We start from the raw sequence: 24,736 nt of genomic DNA on the forward strand, positions 1-24,736 counted from the left end.
TTTCAGCCAATCCGTTTATAATAATCAAAATGGATGGTCGATTGGCCGCCAAGTCGGCTGATGTATGCCACTGGCCACATTACATTATCTTAATCCATCTATGGATCTAGTTCACCAATCTCTACTGTTAATACACTTTTCCCTGCAGGGTAGACAGCTTCCACATTCTGCAGACGTAATAAAATGGTGTATTCAATACAAGCTTATGTGTCCTGTGCGGAGTGCGGAGATCACTGCTCCGGGAGACCAGCTAGAGAGCGAAATAGCCATTCCCTGACCACGCCTACAATGCCTCTGCGCACCGCCCACCCTTCAGAACTCTTCCGGGGCACGCCTACACGCGTGGCCGTTTCTAGGCACCCGTGTGAGGGACCCGCCCCATGGCCCAGTGTCGCGACGTCACTGCTGAGATCCAGCCTGTCAGCCGCGGAGTGGAAGCCGGGTCACGTGACGCGGGTGACGCAGCTGTCTGCAGCGACGTGGAGTGATGGCGGCTCCGAGCGAGTAACAGAGAGAGGGAGCGGGAGAGAGAGGTGAGGAGAGGCTGCGCTGTGTATGGGGGCGCTCTTCTTGTGTGTGGCCACACCTGCCTACCCCCTACTGCCCTACATACTGACACCTAACCGCCATCACTGCCCTGCATACTGACACCTCCCGCTACTGCCCTATATATACTGACACCTGCATACCCCCTACTGCCCTGTATACTGTTACCACTGCCCTGCATACTGACACCTGCCTCCCCCCTATTGCCATACATACTGACACCACTGCCCTGCAGACTGACACCTAACCGCCACCACTGCTCTGCATACTGACACCTCCCTCCCCCCTACTGCCATACACACTGATACCTAACTGCATCCACTGCCCTGCATACTGACACCTCCCCCTACTGCCCTATATATACGGACACCTGCCCACCCCCTACTGCCTTACATACTGACACCTCCCTCCTCCTACTGCCCTGCATATACTGACACCTGCATACCCCCTACTGCCCTGTATACTGCTACCACTGCCCTGCATACTGACACCTGCCTCCTCCCTATTGCCATACATACTGACACCACTGCCCTGCAGACTGACACCTAACCGCCACCACTGCTCTGCATACTGACACCTCCCTCCCCCCTACTGCCATACACACTGATACCTAACTGCATCCACTGCCCTGCATACTGACACCTCCCCCTACTGCCCTGTATATACTGACACCTGCATACCCCCTACTGCCCTGTATACTGCTACCACTGCCCTGCATACTGACACCTGCCTCCCCCCTATTGCCATACATACTGACACCACTGCCCTGCAGACTGACACCTAACCGCCACCACTGCTCTGCATACTGACACCTCCCTACCCCCTACTGCCATACATACTGATACCTAACTGCATTCACTGCCCTGCATACTGACACCTCCCCCTACTGCCCTGTATATACTGACACCTGCATACCCCCTACTGCCCTGTATACTGCTACCACTGCCCTGCATACTGACACCTGCCTCCTCCCTATTGCCATACATACTGACACCACTGCCCTGCAGACTGACACCTAACCGCCACCACTGCTCTGCATACTGACACCTCCCTCCCCCCTACTGCCATACACACTGATACCTAACTGCATCCACTGCCCTGCATACTGACACCTCCCCCTACTGCCCTGTATATACTGACACCTGCATACCCCCTACTGCCCTGTATACTGCTACCACTGCCCTGCATACTGACACCTGCCTCCCCCCTATTGCCATACATACTGACACCACTGCCCTGCAGACTGACACCTAACCGCCACCACTGCTCTGCATACTGACACCTCCCTACCCCCTACTGCCATACATACTGATACCTAACTGCATTCACTGCCCTGCATACTGACACCTCCCCCTACTGCCCTATATATACGGACACCTGCCCACCCCCTACTGCCTTACATACTGACTCCTACCTCCCCCTACTGCCTTACATACTGACTCCTACCTCCCCCTACTGCCTTACATACTGACTCCTACCTCCCCCTACTGCCTTACATACTGACACCTCCCTCCCCTGCTGCCTTACATACTGACACCTCCCTCCCCTGCTGCCTTACATACTGACACCTCCCTCCCCTACTGCCCTACATACTGACACCTAACCGCCACAACTGCCCTGCATACTGACACCTGCCTCCCCCGTACTGCCATACATACTGACACCTTACCGCTACTGCCCTATATATACTGATGCCTGCCTACCCTCTACTGCCCTGTATACTGCTACCACTGCCCTGCATACTGACACCTGCCTCCTCCTACTGCCCTGTATACTGCTACCACTGCTCTGCATACTGACACCTGCCTCCTCCTACTGCCCTGTATACTGCTACCACTGCCCTGCATACTGACACCTGCCTCCTCCTACTGCCCTGCATACTGACACCTGCCTCCTCCTACTGCCCTGTATACTGCTACCACTGCCCTGCATACTGACACCTGCCTCCTCCTACTGCCCTGTATACTGCTACCACTGCCCTGCATACTGACACCTGCCTCCTCCTACTTCCCTGCATACTGACACCTGCCTCCCCCCTACTGCAATACATACTGACACCTGCCTTCCCCTACTGCCATACATACTGGCTATCATTCATAAAGCATTTCCGCATGCGGAAATGCTTAATACCGCTGACTTTACCGAACACTCTGCAAAGTCCCAATTCATAAAGGCTCTTTCCGCATGAAAAGCGAACATTCCCATGAAGAGTGATACATTTCCGCCTTGTGCGGAGTTTTTCTAGATTAATCTAGAAAAAGTAACAAACACATCCATTCATAAAGATTAGAGCAAGCGGTATGCGGAAGGAAAATACCGCTTGCTCGACAGTAGCGATAGGCGAGCGGATTACGTGTAAATGAATGGGACGGACCTCCCAAGCAGCATCAGACAGAGGAGCGCACGGAGGGAATCGGGCAGCTTTTATGTTTCCGCATGTCTTCCGCCACGCTACCGCCAGCTTCCTCCAGAAAACCTCCGCACTTCTACCGCAACAGGAAACTTCTTTATGAATGCCCACCCAGAAGTCTTAAGTACCGGTTGCGGAGAAGAACGGTGTTTTCCCGCACTACCGACTGGTCCTTTATGAATGATAGCCACTGACACCACTGCCCCGCATACTGACACGCACCTGCCTCCCCCTACTGCCCCGCATACTGACACCTGCCTCCCCCTACTGCCCCGCATACTGACACCTGCCTCCCCCTACTGCCCCGCATACTGACACCTGCCTCCCCCTACTGCCCCGCATACTGACACCTGCCTCCCCCTACTGCCCCGCATACTGACACCTGCCTCTCCCTACTGCCCCGCATACTGACACCTGCCTCTCCCTACTGCCCCGCATACTGACACCTGCCTCTCCCTACTGCCCCGCATACTGACACCTGCCTCTCCCTACTGCCCCGCATACTGACACCTGCCTCTCCCTACTGCCCCGCATACTGACACCTGCCTCCCCCTACTGCCCTGCATACTGACACCTAACCGCCACCACTGCCCTGCATAGTGACACCACTGCCCTACATACTGACACCTCTCTCCCGTACTGCCCTGTATACTGCCACCACTGCTGTACATACTAACACCTGCCTACCCCCTACATACTGCTACCACTGCCCTGCATACTGACACCTACCTCCTCCTACTTCCCTGTATACTGCCACCCCTGCCCTACATACTGACACCTCCCTCCTCCTACTGCCTTACATACTGACACCTCCCTCCTCCTACTGCCTTACATACTGACACCTCCCTCCTCCTACTGCCTTACATACTGACACCTCCCTCCTCCTACTGACTTACATACTGACACCTCCCTCCTCCTACTGCCTTTCATACTGACACCTCCCTCCTCCTACTGCCTTTCTTACTGACACCTCCCTCCTCCTACTGCCTTACATACTGACACCTCCCTCCTCCTACTGCCTTACATACTGACACCTCCCTCCTCCTACTGCCTTACATACTGACACCTCCCTCCTCCTACTGCCTTACATACTGACACCTCCCTCCTCCTACTGCTTTACATACTGACACCTCCCTCCTCCTACTGCCTTACATACTGACACCTCCCTCCTCCTACTGCCTTACATACTGACACCTCCCTCCTCCTACTGCCTTACATACTGACACCTCCCTCCTCCTACTGCCTTACATACTGACACCTCCCTCCTCCTACTGCCTTACATACTGACACCTCCCTCCTCCTACTGCCTTACATACTGACACCTCCCTCCTCCTACTGCCTTACATACTGACACCTCCCTCCTCCTACTGCCTTACATACTGACACCTCCCTCCTCCTACTGCCTTACATACTGACACCTCCCTCCTCCTACTGCCTTACATACTGACACCTCCCTCCTCCTACTGCCTTACATACTGACACCTCCCTCCTCCTACTGCCTTACATACTGACACCTCCCTCCTCCTACTGCCTTACATACTGACACCTCCCTCCTCCTACTGCCTTACATACTGACACCTCCCTCCTCCTACTGCCTTACATACTGACACCTCCCTCCTCCTACTGCCTTACATACTGACACCTCCCTCCTCCTACTGCCTTACATACTGACACCTCCCTCCTCCTACTGCCTTACATACTGACACCTCCCTCCTCTTACTGCCTTACATACTGAAACCTGCCTTACATACTGACACCCGCCTTCCCCTACTGCCTTAAATACTGACACCCGCCTTCCCCTACTGCCTTACATACTGACACCTGCCTCCCCCTACCGCCTTACATACTGACACCTGCCTCCCCCTACCGCCTTACATACTGACACCTGCCTCCCCCTACCGCCTTACATACTGACACCTGCCTCCCCCTACCGCCTTACATACTGACACCCGCCTCCCCCTACCGCCTTACATACTGACACCCGCCTCCCACTACCGCCTTACATACTGACACCTGCCTCCCCCTACCGCCTTACATACTGACACCCGCCTCCCCCTACCGCCTTACATACTGACACCCGCCTCCCCCTACCGCCTTACATACTGACACCCGCCTCCCCCTACCGCCTTACATACTGACACCCGCCTCCCCCTACCGCCTTACATACTGACACCCGCCTCCCCCTACCGCCTTACATACTGACACCCGCCTCCCCCTACCGCCTTACATACTGACACCCGCCTCCCCCTACCGCCTTACATACTGACACCTGCTTCCCCCTACTGCCTTACATACTGACATCTGCCTCCCGCCTATTGCCTTACATACTGACACCTGCCTGTCACCACTGGCCTGCATACTGACACCCACCTGCCACCACTGCCCTGCATACTGCCACCTAACTGCCACCACTGCTTTGCATACTGACACCTACATCACACTTATGCTTTGTGCTTACACTTACATCCCACCACTGTCCTGTATACAGGCACCTACCTGTTGTACATCGCCAGCTATCCATCCCTTCCCAGTATATCAACACTTGCTCCCCCTCTTCCCACCTACCTTTACCCTACTTTCCTGTGTACTGACTCCTACCTCCCCTTACTACTATGTATATTGACGCTTGTCTCACTCTTGCTGCCTACCTACAGTATACTGGCAACTGCCCCATACTGCCCGGTACACTGACACTTGCCTACTGACACTTGCCTACTGACACTTGCCTACTGACACTTGCCTACTGACACTTGCCTACTGACACTTGCCTACTGACACCAGCCCTCACCCTTACTGTCTTGTATATGGACACCTCTCCTCATACTACTGTTTACTGACACCTGCTTCCCTTTATACCTTCACCTTACTGGAGTAGATTTGAAATCGGCGCCGGTAGACTTGGGCGCAGGATACAGCGGTATAAGGCTGGTCCTGCTTCTGCACAAGTCCGGGCCGATTTAATTACTATTCCCTCTCCAGGCCACCATGGATAGTGGGGGAATGAAATAATTCGGCTTCCAGCGATTGTTGGAGGCCGGATTATTATGTTTTTAAGCAACCTCGGCTCCGTCTTCTGACGGAGCCGACGTTACTCACTGAGCGCTGCAATAGGAGTGATTCCCATTGTAGTCTATGGAGGCACCGGCAGCGCCCAAATTTAGCAGCGCTGAAAAGCACTGCTCTGACCTTACTGCTCTGTTCACTGATACCTCCCTCCATCCCTCCACTGCACTGTATACTGAAACCCAGCTACTGTATACTCATGACTCCCACCATTCTACCCTGTATACTGAATACCTCTCTCTGTCCACACTGCACTGTATACTGACACCCATCTACTATATACTCATAATTCCCACCATACTACCCTATATACTGTCAATTCCTAACATAATACCCTTTATATAGTTTAATATGTTATTTTAAAACCATCTGTTCTCTTTAAGAACAATTTAAAGTGAACTAGAAGTAAGAGCGAAATGGAGACTGCCATATTTATTTCCTTTTAATCAATACCAGTTGCCTGGCAGCCCTGCTGATTCAATGTTGTCAGAATCACGCACCTGAAACAAGCATGCTGCTAATCCAGCCAGACAGAATCCTCTGATCTGCATATGCTTGTTCAGGGTCTACAGCTAATGCTGGACACACATACGATACGTCTTTTCCACTCGATATCCGCTTGATTCTCTTTCGCTCGTTTTTTTAAATCTTTTTTCCATTCACTTCTATGAGAAATCGAGCGGTAAAATGATTTAGAGGAATATCGGACATGACGGAATTTATCAATCCAACGCATCTATCGAGTGGAAAAATGAAACGTGTGTTTCCAGCATTAGAGTATTAAGGACACAAGATCAGCAGGGCAGCCAGGCAACTTGCATTCTTTAAAAGGAAATAAATATTACAGCCCCCATATCCCTCTCGCCTTGGGTTACCTTTCAAGTCAACTGTATTTATCAAGATGCTGTGTTTTACAAGCTGCACGGTTAATAAAACAACATGGTCATATTAGCTGCACACATGATTGTGGTGTTTGTAGCTAGGTAGCTTTTCTGATTGATGTACAGATATGATGGTGTGCCAGCATACCCAGGTCCCCAGGGATGTCACAGCAGGGTTACACCACTGTTCCCCCACCAGGGAGTTGTGCACGTTGGTATCTAAAACACCAGTGAGTTCTTCCACTTTAAAGCGGACCTGAACTCTGCTCTAAAAGTTAAGCAACAGCATAATACCTTTTAAAGAAAAAAAACATTTCTTGGAAGCAGATGTAGGGTTAACATCCTGTGTTTACAAATTTGCTGCTTTGCAAGGCAGAAGAGATTCCTAAGCTGACACAGTTGAAAGATAAAATTACAGTGGTGATTAGTCACAGATGAGGGGGAAATAGACAGGCTAAACTCTCTAAATACATACAGGGTGCATTCCTCTAGGTTTTCCTTCTGTACTGTGCAAGAGTTCAGGTCCACTTTAAGTAATTAGAATGAATAGTAAAGTACTAAGTGCTGTCCTATTCCAGCTGTCCTCAAGGCCCCGGAACTGCTGGCGATGCTCCACATACAAATACACAATGTTTCGGGCAGCAGTTCTGCAATGTTTGCTGTACAGTTACCATGTCTGTGTCCAGGCCAACCCACATGTCCTGCTCTCCAGAAACTGTAGTGGGAGATGTGGGCGGAGCAACATGCTGCAGGAACTTTGAGGTTCCTACAGGGAACAAATAGAAATTGAGACAGAGATCCAACTGGATAAACCTTTATTAGGGAGGCCAAAAACATTGGAGACATCTGCACACACTTCACAGTTCCCACTAAAGCAATGGGGAGTGATTATTCCGGACTATGAAAATCTAAAGCGTGTACATAAAGGGAACCTAAAGCGAAAGTGAGGCTTCCATATTTATTTCTTTGTAGGCAATACCAGCTGCCTGGCTATCCTGAAGATTGCTTTGGCTGCAGTAGTATCTGAATCACACACCTGAAACAAGCATGCAGCTAATTCAGTCAGACTTCAGTCAGAGCACCTGATCTGCTGCATGTTTGATCAGGGCCTATGACTAAAAGTATTAAAGACACAGGATCAGCAGGAAAACCAGGTAATGTGTATTGTTTAAAAGTAAATATGGCAGCCTCCATAAGATCCATGAAGCTGCCCCCCCCCCCTCCCCCTACAATCAGCACAAATAAAAATTCCATCATGCTTCGTTAGTGCTACGTTTTTTTTTCCCATTTGTGCTACAAAAATTAAGATTCGTGCTGCTTTCATTTTGAAGATAACACTACTTCTTTCTAAGGGCTGGAACCCACAGGAGCGCTTTTGGCAGCGTTTTGGCAGCACTGCGATACGCTAGCAGTTTGCCAAAACGCTGGGCTAATGTTAATGGATGGGGCAACTTCCACAGGAGCGTTTGCGTTTCTCAGAAACGCAAACGCAGGACATGCAGCATTTTGGGAGCGTTAGCGCTTCAATGTAAAGTATTGAACCGCTAGCGGAAACGCTCAGCAAAACCTAAACTGAGCGGTTTTGCTAGCGTTTTGCGGTTCAGCACACTGTAACAAAATGAAAAATAATTCACAGGACCAATCAGGATAAAAACGCAAAACGCTAAGCACCCGCTGGGCAAAAAAATACAATGTTGCAAAACACGACCAAAAACGCGCATGAATCCGCTTGCAAACCGCTCAGACAAAACGCTAGCGGTTGCGTTTTGCGTTTGCGGTTTTCAGTGGGTTCCAGGCCTCAAACAATACCATCACCCAGCCCCCATACAACAACCTACAGTCATGAAACTGGTATGGATAGTTAGAAAAATCCATCTTTCTATCTTTTATAGTTGTTTGAGATATTCACAATTTTATAAAGGTCCTTTATAAAGGTTCCTTTTTAAAGCGGTATAAAACCCTGACATAATAATCAATAAAACATGTTTTCCTACTTTTTATATGCCATACGGTTATCATCAGGGCTGTGGAGTCGGAGTCGAGGAGTCGGAGTCGGGGCAATTTTGGGCACCCGGAGTCGGAGTCGTGGTTTCGGAAACTGGGGAGTCGGAGTCGCATGATTTTTGTACAAAATCCACAGCCCTGTTAAGTATTAGACTAAGAAGTCGGAGTCTGAGCAATTTTGGGTACCTGGAGTTGGAGTCGTGGTTTCAGAAACTGAGGAGTCGGAGTTGGAGTCGGAAGATTTTTGTTTCGACTCCACAGCCCTGGTTATCATATTTGCATTTGTGCAAGAGAGCCTGTTAAATATATCTGGGACAAGAGAAGGCAGCTCTGCCAATCCTCTCACCAGCAAGCGATGTTGTCCGCCTGGTGGCTGCAGCACACTGGTGACAATATTGTTGCGTGGCTGGTATTGGATTTCTTGGACTTGAAGCAGAGCTGAGATCTATATTGTGCCGTCTCTGTGAGTGGCGCTGGCTGATATGCACAGAGCGATGTCATTGCTTCCTATCAGACCATATATGGGCAGATTGACCAAGAGACAGATCTCTCTCTGATCGAATCTGATCAGAGATAGATCTGTTGTCTGCCCATATCTCAACAGACCAATTCCCAAGAGATTTCAGCATGGGAAGCGTCTTTGTGACGCTGCATCCGCCACCTCCATCATTGCCCCCCTAATGTGAGTGTGCCCCCTCCTGTGCATTTCATACTTTACCTGTCCTCTGTCTCCCGCCGTGGTCCCCACTCATCTTCTGCATTGCAGGTTGGCTTCCGCCGTTAAGCATGTGGCGCTTGGGTGACTTCACACGCGTCGTGTGCTTTACGGAAGCCCAGCGGCAATGCAGATGATGAATCGGAACCACGGCGGGAGACAGAGGACAGGTAAAGTATGAAATGCACAGGAGGGGCACATTCACATTATGGGAAACCGTGCTGGGGTTTCCGTTGTGTTCGTCGCTCGTCCCGATATTGTACGCCATTACTGCCGCGCACCTGATCGACCACATCTTGCAGCATGACTGATTGATGCATTCAACCAATTTCAGGCCGAAATTAGTTGAATCGTTGATCAGGCATGCTTGTGTAGGCACAGATTTCCATCAAGTTCAATAATAATCGAATCGGATGGTCGATCACCTGCCAAAGTCAACTGATGTATCGGCAGCTTCAGTTTTCTACACTATTTTCTGTCTGCAAATTCACTTTCACATGCTTATCAATCTGTACAGGAAGTACTCAGTGATTATCTGCGGATGACTGACTCTCCTTTCTCCACTTTTACTGAGGTTACTGAACTCTGTGGCAGCTGATCTCCAGCAGTAGCACACATCAAGTCTCTGAGTACACAATGTTATGATGAGTGCGGCATTTTCATACTGATTAGATTTAACAAGCCTTGTACAACAGAACTCTAGCCTCTAAAATACACTATTGAGGAGCAGGTGGGGGCAGCTGATACTTGCCTCTCTGAGGTTCTTCTTCCTTCAGCAGTTACATTTCCAGAATGTCTGCCACATCCAACCCCTCCCACTAACTGGCTGTGTGGTAGGTTTAACCATTTCAGCCCATGGGGATTTTTCACCTTCTGCAACAGAGCAATTTTCACCTCCCATTAATTCGCCAATAACTTTATCACTACTTATCACAATGAATTGATCCATATCTTTTTTCCGCCACCAATTAGGCTTTCTTTGGGTGGTACATTTTGCTAAGAATTATAGCTCTAAAATAATACATGCTACCATAATTAAAGCCTATGTATTTTATTTGTCCATTTGTCTCGGTTATTACACCATTTCAATTTTGTCCCTGTCGCAATGTACGGCGCCAATATTTTTTTTCTTTATATTTGGAAATAAAGGTGCATTTTTTCAGTGTTGCGTCCATCACTATTTACAAGATTATAATTTAAAAAAATGTTCATAATATACCCTCTTCACATTCATATTTAAAAAGTTCAGACCCTTAGGTAACTACTGGTATTCATGTTTTTTTTTTTTTATTTGGGTAATTTTTGGTGTGGGAAATAAGCAGTTAATTTTAAATGTAATAATGTTTATTGTATTGAAAAATATATGTAGATGTAGTTTTACTATTTGGCCACAAGATGGTGGCAGTGAGGTTTTTTTTTTTTTTGATCCTTCTCGCTTCCAGGAAGCAAGAAGAGGACGGGAAACTTTTTTTTTGTTTTTTTGTTTTTTAGAAAGACTGCGGCTGCTGATAAGAGGCCGTTGGTTTTTCTGCTGGGACTTAGATCAATGAATGGGAACCGTGTTCCCATTCATTGATCTCCGGGCTACGGGGAAGCGCACAGAAGCTGCCTGGAAGTGAGGATCACGTCCGGGCGGCATTAATGGTTAAAGAGGAACCCCAGGGAAAACAATGTAATAAATAGCCTTCATTTTTACAATAATTATGTATAAATAATTTAGTCAATGTTTGCCCGTTGTAAACTTTTTCCTCTCCCTGATTTACGTTCTGTCATTTATCACATGGTGAAATTTTTACTGCTGGCAGGTGATGTCCCTGGAAGGAGATGCTGCTTGCTTTTTTGGCAGTTGTAAACAGCTGTAATTTACCACAGTGCAACAAGGCTCCCACAGTATGATGTCAGAACCATGGTCCTGGCATCTCACTGTGGGAGGGGTTTTGCCACAATATCAGCCTTATAGAGCCCCCTGCTGATCCGTTGGTGAAAAGGAATAGATTTCTCATGTAAAAGGGGGTATCAGCTACTGATTGGGATGAAGTTCAATTCTTGGTTACGGATTTTCTTTAAAGGGTTTCTTTCGCGGAAAAAGTAGGCAGTTAAAAAATGTGACAGATGACAGGTTTTGGGCCAGTCCATCTTTTTAAGGGGGATTCTCAGGGCTTTCTTTGTTTTCAACAGCATTTCCTGAACAACAGTTGCAAAATCTAACTGACATAATATTGTGCAAGTGATTAGGGAGGCCAGCTGGTATCTTGCTATTTTGGCAGTTAAACTGCTGTTCAGGAAATGCTGTTGAAAACAAAGAAAGCCCTGAGAATCCCCCTTAAAAAGATGGACTGGCCCAAAACCTGTCATCTGTCACATTTTTTAACTGCTTACTTTTTTCGCGAAAGAACTCCTTTAAGAGGGAGGTTATAACTGACAGCTGCTTACTACTACCATGACCAGAACTTGCATTAAGTACAGACACTATAGGGTGGGTACACTTTCAGAAGACTTGACTGCTGGGTCAAGTGAGAAGTGAGTCAAGAAGAGCCTTCATCAAGAGATGAGTGTTGTGTTTTCTTCCTAAAGTGGACATTTAAAAAATGCCCCAAATGAGCTTTAACCTCCTTAGCGGTAACCCCGGTACGGCGCGCGCCCCCCCCCCCCCCCAGACCCCGTGCGCTGCCTGGCCAATCAGTGCCAGGCAGCGCCATGGGGTGGATCGGGTCTCCCAATGACGTCCCGATGTCGCTGACGTCATCCCGCCCCGGAAGCCCTCCAGGAAATCCCGTTCTTTGAACGGGATTTCCTGATCGGAGATCGCCGAAGGCGATCGAAGCGGGCGGGGGGATGCCGCTGAGCAGCGGCTATCATGTAGCGAGCCCTGGGCTCGCTACATGATTTAAAAAAAAAAAAAAAATTAAAAAAAAATGCTGCGCTGCCTGCTGGCGGTATTTTTCATACCGCCAAGGGGGTTAATAATAATTTCCAAGCCATCCCCTGTGTGTCTGTATGTTCTTCCGTCTTGCTCACACTCCTTCTGCGCAGCTCTGCTCTGATTGGCTGCAGCGATGTGTCCATCTGTCCCGCACACACCCCTCCTGCTCTGATTCTAGTGCTGTGTCCGTAACAACAACAAATAACATTTGTAAAGCGCTTCTCTTCCGTAGGACTAAAAGTGCATTAAGCATGGCACAGACCAGTAATTGTTTGATTGGTATATTGTGGTACAGAGGAAGAACTCTATAAGTCTGGAAATGCCAGACTAAATAGGTGGCTTTGCAGTCTGGATTTGAATAAGACAGAAAGCTCTTGCCCCAGAGGTTTTGAGGTGCACTCTGGGAGTGACCAGGTTTATGGATCCTGCTGATTGGAGGTTGTGAGAGGTGTAGTGTAGTTTCAGCAAGTCCTTCATGTATCCAGGGCTCAGATTGTGCAGAGAGCTGAATGTGAACAGTCCAATCTTGAAGAGTATTCTCAATTTTCCAGGTAGCCAGTGCAGTGAGCGAAGAATGAGTGTAATGTGACAGTGGTGGGGCTGGTTCTGCACTAATTGCAGGCAGTACAGGTCCTTGTTTGGGAGGCCTGCATAGAGGGCATTGCAGTAGTGATGTGATGAAGGCGTGAACTATGGTTGGAAGATCCTCTGGGGGAATGAGATGTTTAATTTTTGCAATGTTCTTCAGATGAACGTAGGAAGTTTTGACTACAGCTGAGATTTGGTTTCTGAAGCTCCATTCCCCATCGATTAGCGCACCAAGGCTGCGCACAAGGTTGGAGCCGTTTATGTCTGAATACCCAATACTGATTGGTGTTGATGCCAAGTGCTGGCTTTGGACAAGGACCCCAGTTTTGTCAGCATTCAATTTCAACCAGTTGTCATTCATCCATGCCTATAGCTCAGCTAAGAAGGAATTTATTTTCCGAGTAGGGTCTGTTCCACCATGTTTGAAGGACAGGTATAGCTGCGTGACATCGCACACGTGCCACACGGCATATGCACCACCACGTGGTGGCACTGTGTGACGGCTGCACTTAGGGAAAATGGCGGAAAAGGCCCAAAGTCGCGGTACCTGGACAGGCAATATTTACAATGCATGGACATGGGGGGGACACATTTACATTTGGTGCGGCCAGATGAGCGGAATTGGTGGCATGGCAAGGCCACTTACTGATAGATGAGTCTGCAGTGTATGGACATGCAACGGATCTCAAGATTTAGGGCCCGTTTCCACTATCGCGAATCCGCATGCATTAACCGCATGCGGATTCGCATAGTAGTAACCAGGGCTGTGGAGTCGGTCCAAAAATCCACCGACTCCGACTCCGACTCCTCAGTTTAGGATTCCACCGACTCCGACTCCACGACTCCGACTCCTCTAATTTGCATATTACAATTTTGTTGATTAAAAGTATGTAACATGAAATTCGTCTCTTAACTGCCAACGCTTAGGAATTTTAAAAGACAACTGAAGTGAGAAGGATATGTAGACTACTATATTTATTCCCTTTAGACTAAAACTAGTCCTTGGTAAGAGTACTTGTAAAAGGTACAGACCGGAACAAAGAACATCTATCAAGTGTGGGTGCATGTAAGAATGATGTGCAGGTACTCTGCAGGGGAATGAGGAGATTGTAAACAGACAACACCTCTGTGTTCAATGTGCACAGCATTCTCAGTGGATTCCCTGCAGCTCTGTGGGGAGTGCATATGTAGAGTATAGTACTACTGTGTAACAAAGTAAACCTGAGACAGATGAAATTAAAGAGAATCTGTATTGTTAAAATCGCACAAAAGTAAACATACCAGTGCATTAGGGGACATCTCCTATTACCCTCTGTCACAATTTCGCCGCTCCTCGCCGCATTAAAAGTGGTTAAAAACAGTTTTAAAAAGTTTGTTTATAAACAAACAAAATGGCCACCAAAACAGGAAGTAGGTTGATGTACAGTATGCCCACACATAGAAAATACATCCATACACAAGCAGGCTGTATACAGCCTTCCTTTTGAATCTCAAGAGATCATTTGTGTGTTTCTTTCCCCCTGCAGCTATCTTCCACTGAAGTGTCAGGCTGTTTCTTCCTGCAGAGTGCAGACAGCTCTGCCTGTATGTAATTCCTCAGTATGTGAAAGCCCAGCCAGCTCAGAGGAGGATTTATCCAGCTTGTAAAAGATAAGAGAGAAGCTGCCCTAATCTAAATAATACACAGGCAGTGTGCAGAGAGGGGCCTGGAGGGGGGAGATGCATCACAGAACCACAACACTGAAGAACTTGGCAGCCTTTCAGACACAGGCTGACAAGTCTGACAAGAGAGAGATACGTTGATTTATTACAGAGATGATGATAGTAGAACGTGCTGCGGTAAGCCAGAACACATTAGAATAGCTTTTGGAACTTGTAGGATGATAAAAAACAGGATGCAATTTTTGTTACAGAGTCTCTTTAAAGTTTTATACATACCTGGGGCTTCCTCCAGCCGCCTTCAGGATAATCAGTCCCTCGTTGTCCTCCTCCACCACCTGGATCTTCTGCTATGAGTCCAGGTACTTGAGTCAGTCAAGCGTAGTGCGCATGCACACACTCCGCCGCCAGGAGCATACTACACCTGTGCAGCACTATTGCGCAGGTGCAGAATGTTCCTGGCTGTGGGAGCGGGGTGCGGCCGGACAGCGCTGACTGGCTGAATTACCAGGACTCATAGCAGAAGATCCGGGTGGTGGAGGACAGTGAGGGACTGATTAGCCTGAAGGGGGCTGGAGGAAGCCCCAGGTATGTATAAAACTTTACTTTTCATCCGTCTCAGTTACCCTTTAATTTGTAGTCACCAAACCAAATTTTAATAACATGTCAAATTATTTTATTTCATCAGCAAAGGGAGTGCATACATTTGCATAAATCAGCATCAATGCAGAATTATTTCCATCTCGTTGACCATCTCTATTAGTGACATAGCTACACATCAGGCTTTATTCTTACAGCATAGATGTTATTTAGTATATATAAGAGATTCCTGTGTACACATCATATATACAGTCACAATCAGATATGTATATCTGACCTTAAAAATACGGGGACTGCTTTATTGAAGCAGCACAAGTAACTAATTTTGATTGGTTTATTTCATTTTTGTGGACTAAGCACAGCTATTACTGTATATATACATTATTTTTAATGACTATTATCTGAGAAATAGAACATTTTATCATATTTTCTATTTTAATTACAGTTACAAATTCATTAGGAGTCGGAGTCGGTGCATTTTTTCCCGACTCCGACTCCAGGCACCCAAAATTGCCCGACTCCACGACTCCGACTCCACGACTCCGACTCCACAGCCCTGGTAGTAACAGTAGGGTATTGTACCGTGTTAGCCATCAGTAAAAGCAAGAAGTTTTAAATCAGGATGATACCATTTATTGGCTAACTACAAAATCATAGCCAATACAAGTGGATGGGCCTGTTTCCATTTGTCCGTATTGCTGAGCGTTTTTGTGTGCGGGGAAAATCTGTGCGGCAGAGCAGTCAGAATTCGCACCCCGCACATCGCTATGCGAATCGTACACAATGCACCGAAATCGCGATCACGGAAATGACGATTCTGTGATCGTCAAAGTGCCGATTTTCACATGTTCTTCTGAAAGTGCAACCAGTCTATTCTCCCAGTGTGCGGAGCTCGCCGCTCTGTACAGCGGCGGCTCTCATTTGCGGCAGCGGCTCACGCTCTCCTAACGTACTTCCTCCTAACGTGCAGGCTCTCACTTTCAGTGGCCTCTAACTCCGCCTAGTGCCTATGTCACAGCTGGGCGGGTGGCAGAGTCCGCCCACATGCCTATCAGGCTGTCAATCAGGAGTTTGGCCACAGGCTCTCCTCTACACTCGGCGCCAGCTCACTCCGCCTAGCGCCTCTTACGTCACAGTTGGGCGGGCAGCAGACTCCTCCCGCATGTCTGTGTCAGGCTGTCAATCAAGAGCTTGGCCAGTGGCCACAAAGGCCGATTATCAAGCCTACTTACGTAGGATTTACAGCTCCGCCTCCCTTGCACAGAGAAAGTCTGGAGGAGAGTCAGTGTGCCAGCGTCACTGATGACTGTGGTGATCAGCAGTTAAGTTCTGCATACTGAAAAGCTGCTGTTGTCTGCTGCTGGGCACTGTGTGTGCATTTGTGCAAAGAAGCTGAGTGGGATCACTTAATCCTAAGCAGACTGGCTGAAGCTTGACTAACACATAGCAGAGTCAGACTCTAAAGGCTCATACACACATCAGACCATAGTCTTTGGAAAATGAAAGGTCACAGACCAATTTTACCCCCTTCCATGTAGTATGAGAGCCATACTCTACACAGTCTATTCTATGGAGCTGAACTCCCCATGCTGCACATAAAGATGCTGTACACATGCAACAGATCAGTATCTGCAAAAGATCTGTTCCTGCAAAAGATCCGTTCCTGCAAATTGCATTCATAGTCTATGAGATCTACAGATCATCATACACACCTTGTTTAACAGACATTCATCTGCAGATCAGATCCACCAGGATGGATTTTCAGATCTGCAGATGATTGTCTGGTCTGCAGATGAATGTCAGTTAAACAAGGTGTGTATGATGATCTGCAGATCTCATAGACTATGAATGCAATTTGCAGGAACAGATCTTTGGCAGGAACAGATCTTTTGCAGATACTGATCTTTTGTGTCTGTACAGCATCTGTGTGTGCAGCATCTTGCAAAGATTTCTGTCTGATGGGGAGTTCAGCTTCATAGGAAAGACTGAGAAGGTATGGCTCTCATACTACATGAAGGATGGTAAGATTGGTCTGTGATCTTTCATTTTCCAAAGACTATAGTCTGATGTGTGTATGAGCCTTTAGGCCTAGTGCACACCAGAGAGGTTCGGTCGCGTTTTCAGATTCGATTGCGGATGTGGAAACGCTAGGGTAATTTATTTCAATGGGCTGGTGCACACCAAAACGGGAGGCGTTTTGCAGAAACGCATACTCCCAGGCTGCTGCAGGTTTTGGGTTGCGGAGGCGATTCTGCCTCCAATGTAAAGTATAGGAAAAACGCAAACTGCTCTGAAAAACGGCAGTTCAGAGCTGTTTTGCAGGCGTTTTTGTTACAGAAGCTGTTCAGTAACAGCTTTACTGTAACAATATATGAAATCTACTACACCAAAAACGCAAAATGCTAGGTGAAACGCTACAGAAAAATAAGAAAAAGCGTTTCAAAATCTGCTAGCATTTTGCGGATCTGCTAGCGGTTTTTGGTGTGCACTAGGCCTGAGAGAGCTTTAGTTCTAAAGCTTGATTTGAAAAAAAAAATAAAATAAAATCGGGAATTGAATCGAAATCGCAATTTTTAACAAAAATCGTGCAATTCAATCTTTTCCTAAAATCGTTCAGGCCTAACAGGCAGTGACCTGGTTAAAATCGCATATACCCTAACCTATGCGGAATCGCGCCAAAAAACGCATGCGGAATCGCACCCACATGCGATTTTGTCAGCAGTGATTTTCCGGCGATTCCGCACCGCAATAGTGGAAACGGGCCCTCAGAGGGACCTTTAGTGAATTGATGCTGTTCTAGAAGCTGTTAGTTTGAGGATGGGAGATTACAGCCATTGGTTTTCAGGATGGTTCTCTCCTGGCATATTCTGCTTCTCCTGCTTCATCTTTGCACAGCTGTGGAATCTCTCCACCATGTGTGAGGTAAACATGGGAGGGTCTGTTGAGTCAGGTATCTCTGCTGATCCCAGAGAAAAGCCTGGGCTGCATATTCCATCTTTTTTCTGCTCTTTTCCCCTTATTTGTACAGTAGACTTGGCTCTTTGTGACCAGATGTCTCTGTCAATCTTTTTCTGCTAATATTGCATCCCTCACTCAAATTACAATAAAAACAGCATAACTAGGCTGCTAGCAATAGCTGGAAGCCAAAGTGCATCTTACCCCCAACTCCACAGTGGCCTGGAGGGGGAATAATAATTAACATCAACAGGGCTTGTGCAGGAGCTGGGTGAGCCATTTTTTTCCTTTACCCTGCACCCACATTTTCTGGCGCCTTAAAGGAAGGCTTAAAGCAGATCTGAGATGAAAAACTAACTATAACAAGTAACTTGTCTATACATGTTATCTAAAGTTTAGATAGTTTACACAGCAAATCTAGCTGCAAACAGCTTCAACAGTGTATGAATATTTATTCCTGTGATACAATATTATTTATTATTATTATTATTATTATTATTTAGTATTTATATAGCGCCAACATATTACGCAGCGCTGTACAGTGTATTATATATATCTTGTCACTAACTGTCCCTCAAAGGAGCTCACAATCTAATCCCTACCATTTCCATATGTCGATATTATGTAGTGTAAGTACTGTAGTCTAGGGCCAATTTTAGGGGGAGCCAATTAACTTATCCGTATGTTTTTGGAATGTGGGAGGAAACTGGAGTGCCCGGAGGAAACCCACGCAGACATGGAGAGAACATACAAACTCTTTGCAGATAGTGCCCTGGCTGGGATTTGAACCAGGGACCCAGCGCTGCAAGGCGAGAGAGCTAACCACTACGCCACCGTGCTGCCCTGAGGGCAGCCATGTTCTGTTAGTCACATTGTCACAGGCTGAGAGCTGGAGATGCTATCAGAGCTTACCTGTGAGTAAATTCAGTCCCCTCTGCCTCTGAAATCAATGGCTAGTAACTCCTCCTCCTCCTCCCCCTGCCTAGACTGAGCTCCTATAAGCTCTTGTTACTGTCTGAAAATGCCAAGGCACTCTGAAAAGCTGAGGCAGTCTGGCTGGAATGTACTGTGCTACTTGTGATTGGATAGAAGCTATACACACCCTCTCCAGGCCCCCTGCAAGCTCTGTGGGACTCATACACTCTGCTTACTTGAGCCTATCACAAACTTTTAGCAGCCATGTCATTTGTTTGTAAACACTGCCTAAAACTGGTAATTACAAGCCAGGTTTGCAGCAGAGAGTGGCAGAAACAGCACAGAGAACATAATGAATAGAATGATATGCTTTTTATTGCAAGAATTTTAGAGTACAGATTCTCTTTAAGATGGAGTCTGACTACGAATTAACCACTTAAAGAATAACCGTCGGGCATAAAATCAAAAATCAATTCTTTTTATCTGGTAAACAAGTAATAAGTGCTTACCAGGCAATCCAAAAGTTAAAATCTCTATTACTTTTCTTGTTTATAAATGATCATTCCCCAGTTTACCTGACTCTTATTTGGTACGTTGCCGTACAAAGGAAGTTGCAGGTCCTGCTGGGTTTTTTTTTTTTTGCTTCTTTATTTCCCCTCAGACTTAACTAATGTACAGAAGCAAAAAAATGACAACCCAGCATGCCCTGCAACTTCCTTTTTGTGTACCAAATTTTGTGTGTACCAAATCAGATGATCATTTATAAACAAGAAAAGTAATAGAGATTTTAACTTTTGGATTGCCTGATTAGCATCCTTATTACTTGTTTACCAGATAAAAATAAAGGATTGATTTTTGATTTTGTGCCCGACAGTTACACTTTAAATGACTTAAAGCAAACCTGGAACGGAAAAGGAAAGTTTGAGATAATGGCCCATATGCAATTAGATTTTTCTCCTCATATTCTGTTTACTGTTATGACCGAGGAAAAAAGGAGAAAAAGTGAATTGCATATGGGCCAGTGAATTGTATGCGTTGTACGGATAATGAATAGAACGTTAGTAGCAAAGAAAAAAAGTCTCATATTTTTATTTTCAGTTATATAGCTTTATTTATAACATCGCATTATTCTGTCACAGTTGCAGTTTTAAAACTACACATAATGACCCTTTGAACTTTCCTGCAGTAAAACTTTATCTCAACCTGTCTCTCAGACTTAACTAATGTACAGAAGCAAAAAAAGACAGCCCAGAATGCCCTGCAACTTCCTTTGTACGGCAACGTACCAAATAAGAGTCAGGTAAACTGGGGAATGATCATTTATAAACAAGAAAAGTAATAGAGATTTTAACTTTTAGATTGCCTGATTAGCATCCTTATTACTTGTTTACCAGATAAAAATAAAGCATTGATTTTTGATTTTATGCACGACAGTTACACTATAAAGCGGGTCAGACTTGTCTATATATCTTATCTAAAGTTTTAGATATTTTACACAGCATATCTACCTGCAAAAGTTAAAAAGAGTATGAGTATTTACTCCTGTGATACAATGAAGGCAGCCATGTTCTTTTTGTCACATTGTTACAGGCTGAGGACTGGAGAGGCTATCAGCTTACCTGTGTGTAAATTCAGTCCCCTCTCCTCCTCCCTCCTCTCCTCTGCCTCTGAAATCTCTGGCTAGTAACCTCCTCCTCCTCCTCCTGCCCAGACTGAGCTCCCATAAGCCCTTGCTACTGTCTGAAAATGCCTTGGCTCTCTGAAAAGCTGTTGGCGAGGCTTGTTTAGTTTATAGGGAATAAAGGTATTAGAACATTTTTTTTTTAATAACCCTCCCCACCCCTGCCAGCCAATCAGTGCGATCGGCTGTCATAGGCATCAGCCTATGATCGCGGATCGCTTTAGTGCCTCCCAGGGGGACAGCCGTGTCACACAGCTGTCCCCAGTACAACAGCCATAGATCGCAGCGCTGTACCATGTAAATAGACGGTGCATTCGCCGTCTAACAGTCTCCTAGTGGCAATCGCCGCTGGGAGACTGATAACGGAGTGGAGTTCCGTCATTTAAGTGGAGATGCGTACGTCTCCTGAAAAACCCCGCCCCAGTACTTCACGCCAAATGGTGTAGAGTGGTCCGGTGGCTGCCGCCGCGTTCACGCCAATCGGAGTTACGTGGTCGGCAAGAAGTTAACGCCCCTTTCAGATGGCTGAACTGTGCATTTCCCTAGCAGTTCAGCCTCCCATCTGCCACCCGCCAGTGCAGCAGTTGTAACACCATGCGTGTCAAGCACAGGCATGTAGTGGTGTTATAGAGCGGCGTAGGAACGCAACATGTCGAGTCTGCTGCGGCCACGGTCAGATCTCGCTAAGTGTGTGTGGGGGGGTGGGGGGTGGGGGGTGTCTGCACATCACTGGTACTGGGCATTAACAAGCGCCCAGCCGGTGCAGGAGAGCAGCTGACAGGTGATGACTTCACTGCTTGTCAGCTGCCTTTAGTGAAAGGGCCCTGCACTCCCCGCAGAGCTGCAGGGAATCCACTGAGAGTGTTGTGCACATTGAACACAGAGGGGTTTTCCATCACCCATAAACCTGGTTCAGATTGTGCATGAAGAATGTGTAATAGAGGAAGAATCCCCTCATTCTCCTGCAGAGTACCTGCACATCAAACTTAGATGTAATGTCAGAAACACCTGATCTGCTGCATGCTTGTTCAGGATCTATGGTTATAAGTATTGGAGGTAGAGGATCAGTGGGACAGCCAGCTAACTGGTATTGCTTAAAAGGAAATAAACATGGCAGCCTCCATATCCCTCTCGCTACAGTTGCCTTTAAAATTCCTAAGCGTTGGCAGTAATGAGATGCCTTTCATGTTACATACTTTCGATCATCAAGATTGTAATATGCAAATTAGAGGAGTCTGTGGAATCCCAAACTGAGGAGTCGGAGGATTTTTGTGCCGACTCCACAGCTCTGGATAAATTGGTATTAAATGTAACAAATTATTCACTTTGAATTAGCATAAAATATCTGGAAAAGGGAAAATTGCTTATAAAGAAACATGACACCTAACAAATCTGAGGCGGTCTAGTGCAATATCTAGACCATATACTTGATGGACGCTTTACCTTTATTATTCCTTTTATTCCTTTTATCTTAATTTATTAATCATTTTTAGCTCTTTATTATCATAAATATTACTTTTATTGCTTTATTACTTTACTATTTTATTATTTTATTACCGTACTTGCTGGCTACTCTTTCTGGATTTGAATTACTGAGGCACCTCCTGGGATCCCTGGAGATCCCCAGTGGAGATACAAGAAGCAATCCAGCTAAACGTAACAATTATCTGTTGTTACAGGGTTAGGACCCCCCCCTGCCCGGGTCATATAAGATAATAGTGAGTTGTGAGCACAGATCATTAGTTTCTTCTGCAGGAATCCTTCTGGAAAATCAACAGAGAAGCATGTGATCAATCTGATCACATGGTTGACTTAAGCCGCATCTACATGCGTAGATGCAGCGGCGATGTGGCTTATCAATCGAGCCGCTGATGCGGCTCGATTGATAAGATCCGACAGGATGGATCTCCCCACCGCCGATTCCCTGCTAGCTCCCCGCGAGGGGACAATGGCAGGGAATCGAGCGGAAGATGAGCGGCGCCGGTGGGGACGAGCGGGCAATCGAATCCGGCGAGCGGGGACGTGGAAGAGGCAATCCAGCGGCTAATCGAGTCGCCGGATCGCAGCCTCATCTACCCGTGTAGATGAGGCTTAACATTTTCTTAGTTGGCCAGTCATTTTTCATTTCTGCTTCCTGATTTGGTATCAGAATTGAGGCATGGCTGTGGTCAGCCAGGGGCGTAACCCGTTGCTGACTAGTGAAATCTGCGTCCTGTGTGCCGCCTCTTATCTCTGCCATGATGTAGATTGCAAAAGACTGATTCAGCGCGCTCATTCTATGTCTTTGCTCTGAACACCCCCCTCCCCCTCAAGGACCTCAGCTTTGCATCTGTCAGGAGCCACTTTCATTGGCTGCTGACTCAGTGATCACTGTGAGCCAATCAGTGAACAAAGATTAAACAAAAATTACTGGGCCAAAGCCTTTTGGTCGTAAGTTAATAGTAGTTAAGCTGACACAAGATGATTATGACCCAATATGCTAAGTATAAAGACGCCTTCCGATTGAATATTGTTATGATCGTGGTCAGTTCTTACCAGGGCTGTGGAGTTGGCACAAAATTCTTCCGACTCCTCAGGTTCTGAAACCTCCGACTCAAGGTACCCAAAATTACTCTGACTCCTTGACTCCGACTCCACAGCCCTGGTTCTTACACCTCTTTGCACTCTTGAACTTAATAGGTTTCAGCAGAAATGTAACGAACGTCAGTTGGGCCACTGAGTTCCGTGAAGCGCTATGTGGTTATTGATCCCCCACCCCTCACTCCACATTTTAACATGTTTGATCACATTTTCAATTGATAAACTGCCCCAAATCATTTTCAAGTCATTTGCAAAGAAGCAGACTGGGCACTGAGGTGGGTGCAGGGGGGGCAGGACTGGCACTACAGCTGTTCAGTGCTATACCGGACAAGCACGTGAGCAAACGCTGTATAGCGTGAAACGGCTGTAATGCCAGTCCTGTCGCCCCTGCACCCACCCTATCCCACCTGCCGCTCCACTGACCAGCCGACGCACATTTGGATGTACGTTTGAAAAACATTTTGATAACTGTAATGTTAATGGAAGCAATAAACGGACGGTGAGACTGCGCCCAGCAGGGCTGAGGAGTCGGTACAAAAATCATCAGACTCCGACTCCTCAGTTTATGAAACCACAAACTCTAGGTATCCAAAAATTGTTCCGACTCCACAGCCTTGTCGTCCAGTCTACATCTTCTTTGCAAATTACTTTGTGTGTGCCTTCGCTCCCCACTACTGTGAGCACGTCTCGTTAGAGCTCGATTTTAAAGGGAACCAGAGACAAAGCACCCTTGTGTATTTTACCATATGTATCAGTAAGAACATTAGAGAAAACACTTACCCTGCTCTCTGTTTCATCCTCACTGCTAAAAGTGTCTGTTATCAGTTATAAGAATCCCGGACTGAACATTCAGCCTGGCTTTGCAGGGAATAATTATAGCTGAGTCATTATAGCAGAGCCACAAGGGGGCAGGCTTGGGCTTGAAAAGACACCAGAGAAGACAGACTCAGCTATAATCTTTCCGTAGCAAAGCTAGACTGAGTGCTCAGTCGGGGATTCTTATCAGAGGTGATAAGTCAGATTAAACAGAGAACAATGAAACAAAGAGCAGATTAGGTGTTTACTGTCATGTTCCCACTGATTTATAAGGTAAAATACAAGAGGGTGCTTCATCTCTGGTTCTCTTTAAGGTGGCCATACACTCGTTAGATTAGCAGCAGATAGATCATCAGATTTCTTATCAATCTGATGTGTTTAGGAATTTTTTTTTACTAAG

The 24,736-nt window shown here is 46.7% G+C and overlaps 1 protein-coding gene across 3 annotated transcripts in view; it reads left to right on the forward strand.

Moving 5' to 3' along the window:
• Positions 1-372: 372 nt before the first annotated feature.
• DYM (dymeclin) overlaps positions 373-24,736 on the forward strand; it is a 467,753-nt gene continuing 443,389 nt past the window's right edge. For all 3 annotated transcript variants that reach the window (XM_068251379.1, XM_068251381.1, XM_068251380.1), the window contains exon 1: positions 373-533. The gene's annotated coding sequence lies outside the window, so the exon portion shown is untranslated. The remainder of the gene's footprint in view (positions 534-24,736) is intronic.

Source organism: Hyperolius riggenbachi, chromosome 1 (assembly GCF_040937935.1).
Source record: "Hyperolius riggenbachi isolate aHypRig1 chromosome 1, aHypRig1.pri, whole genome shotgun sequence".
Classification (NCBI taxonomy): Eukaryota; Metazoa; Chordata; class Amphibia; order Anura; family Hyperoliidae; genus Hyperolius; species Hyperolius riggenbachi.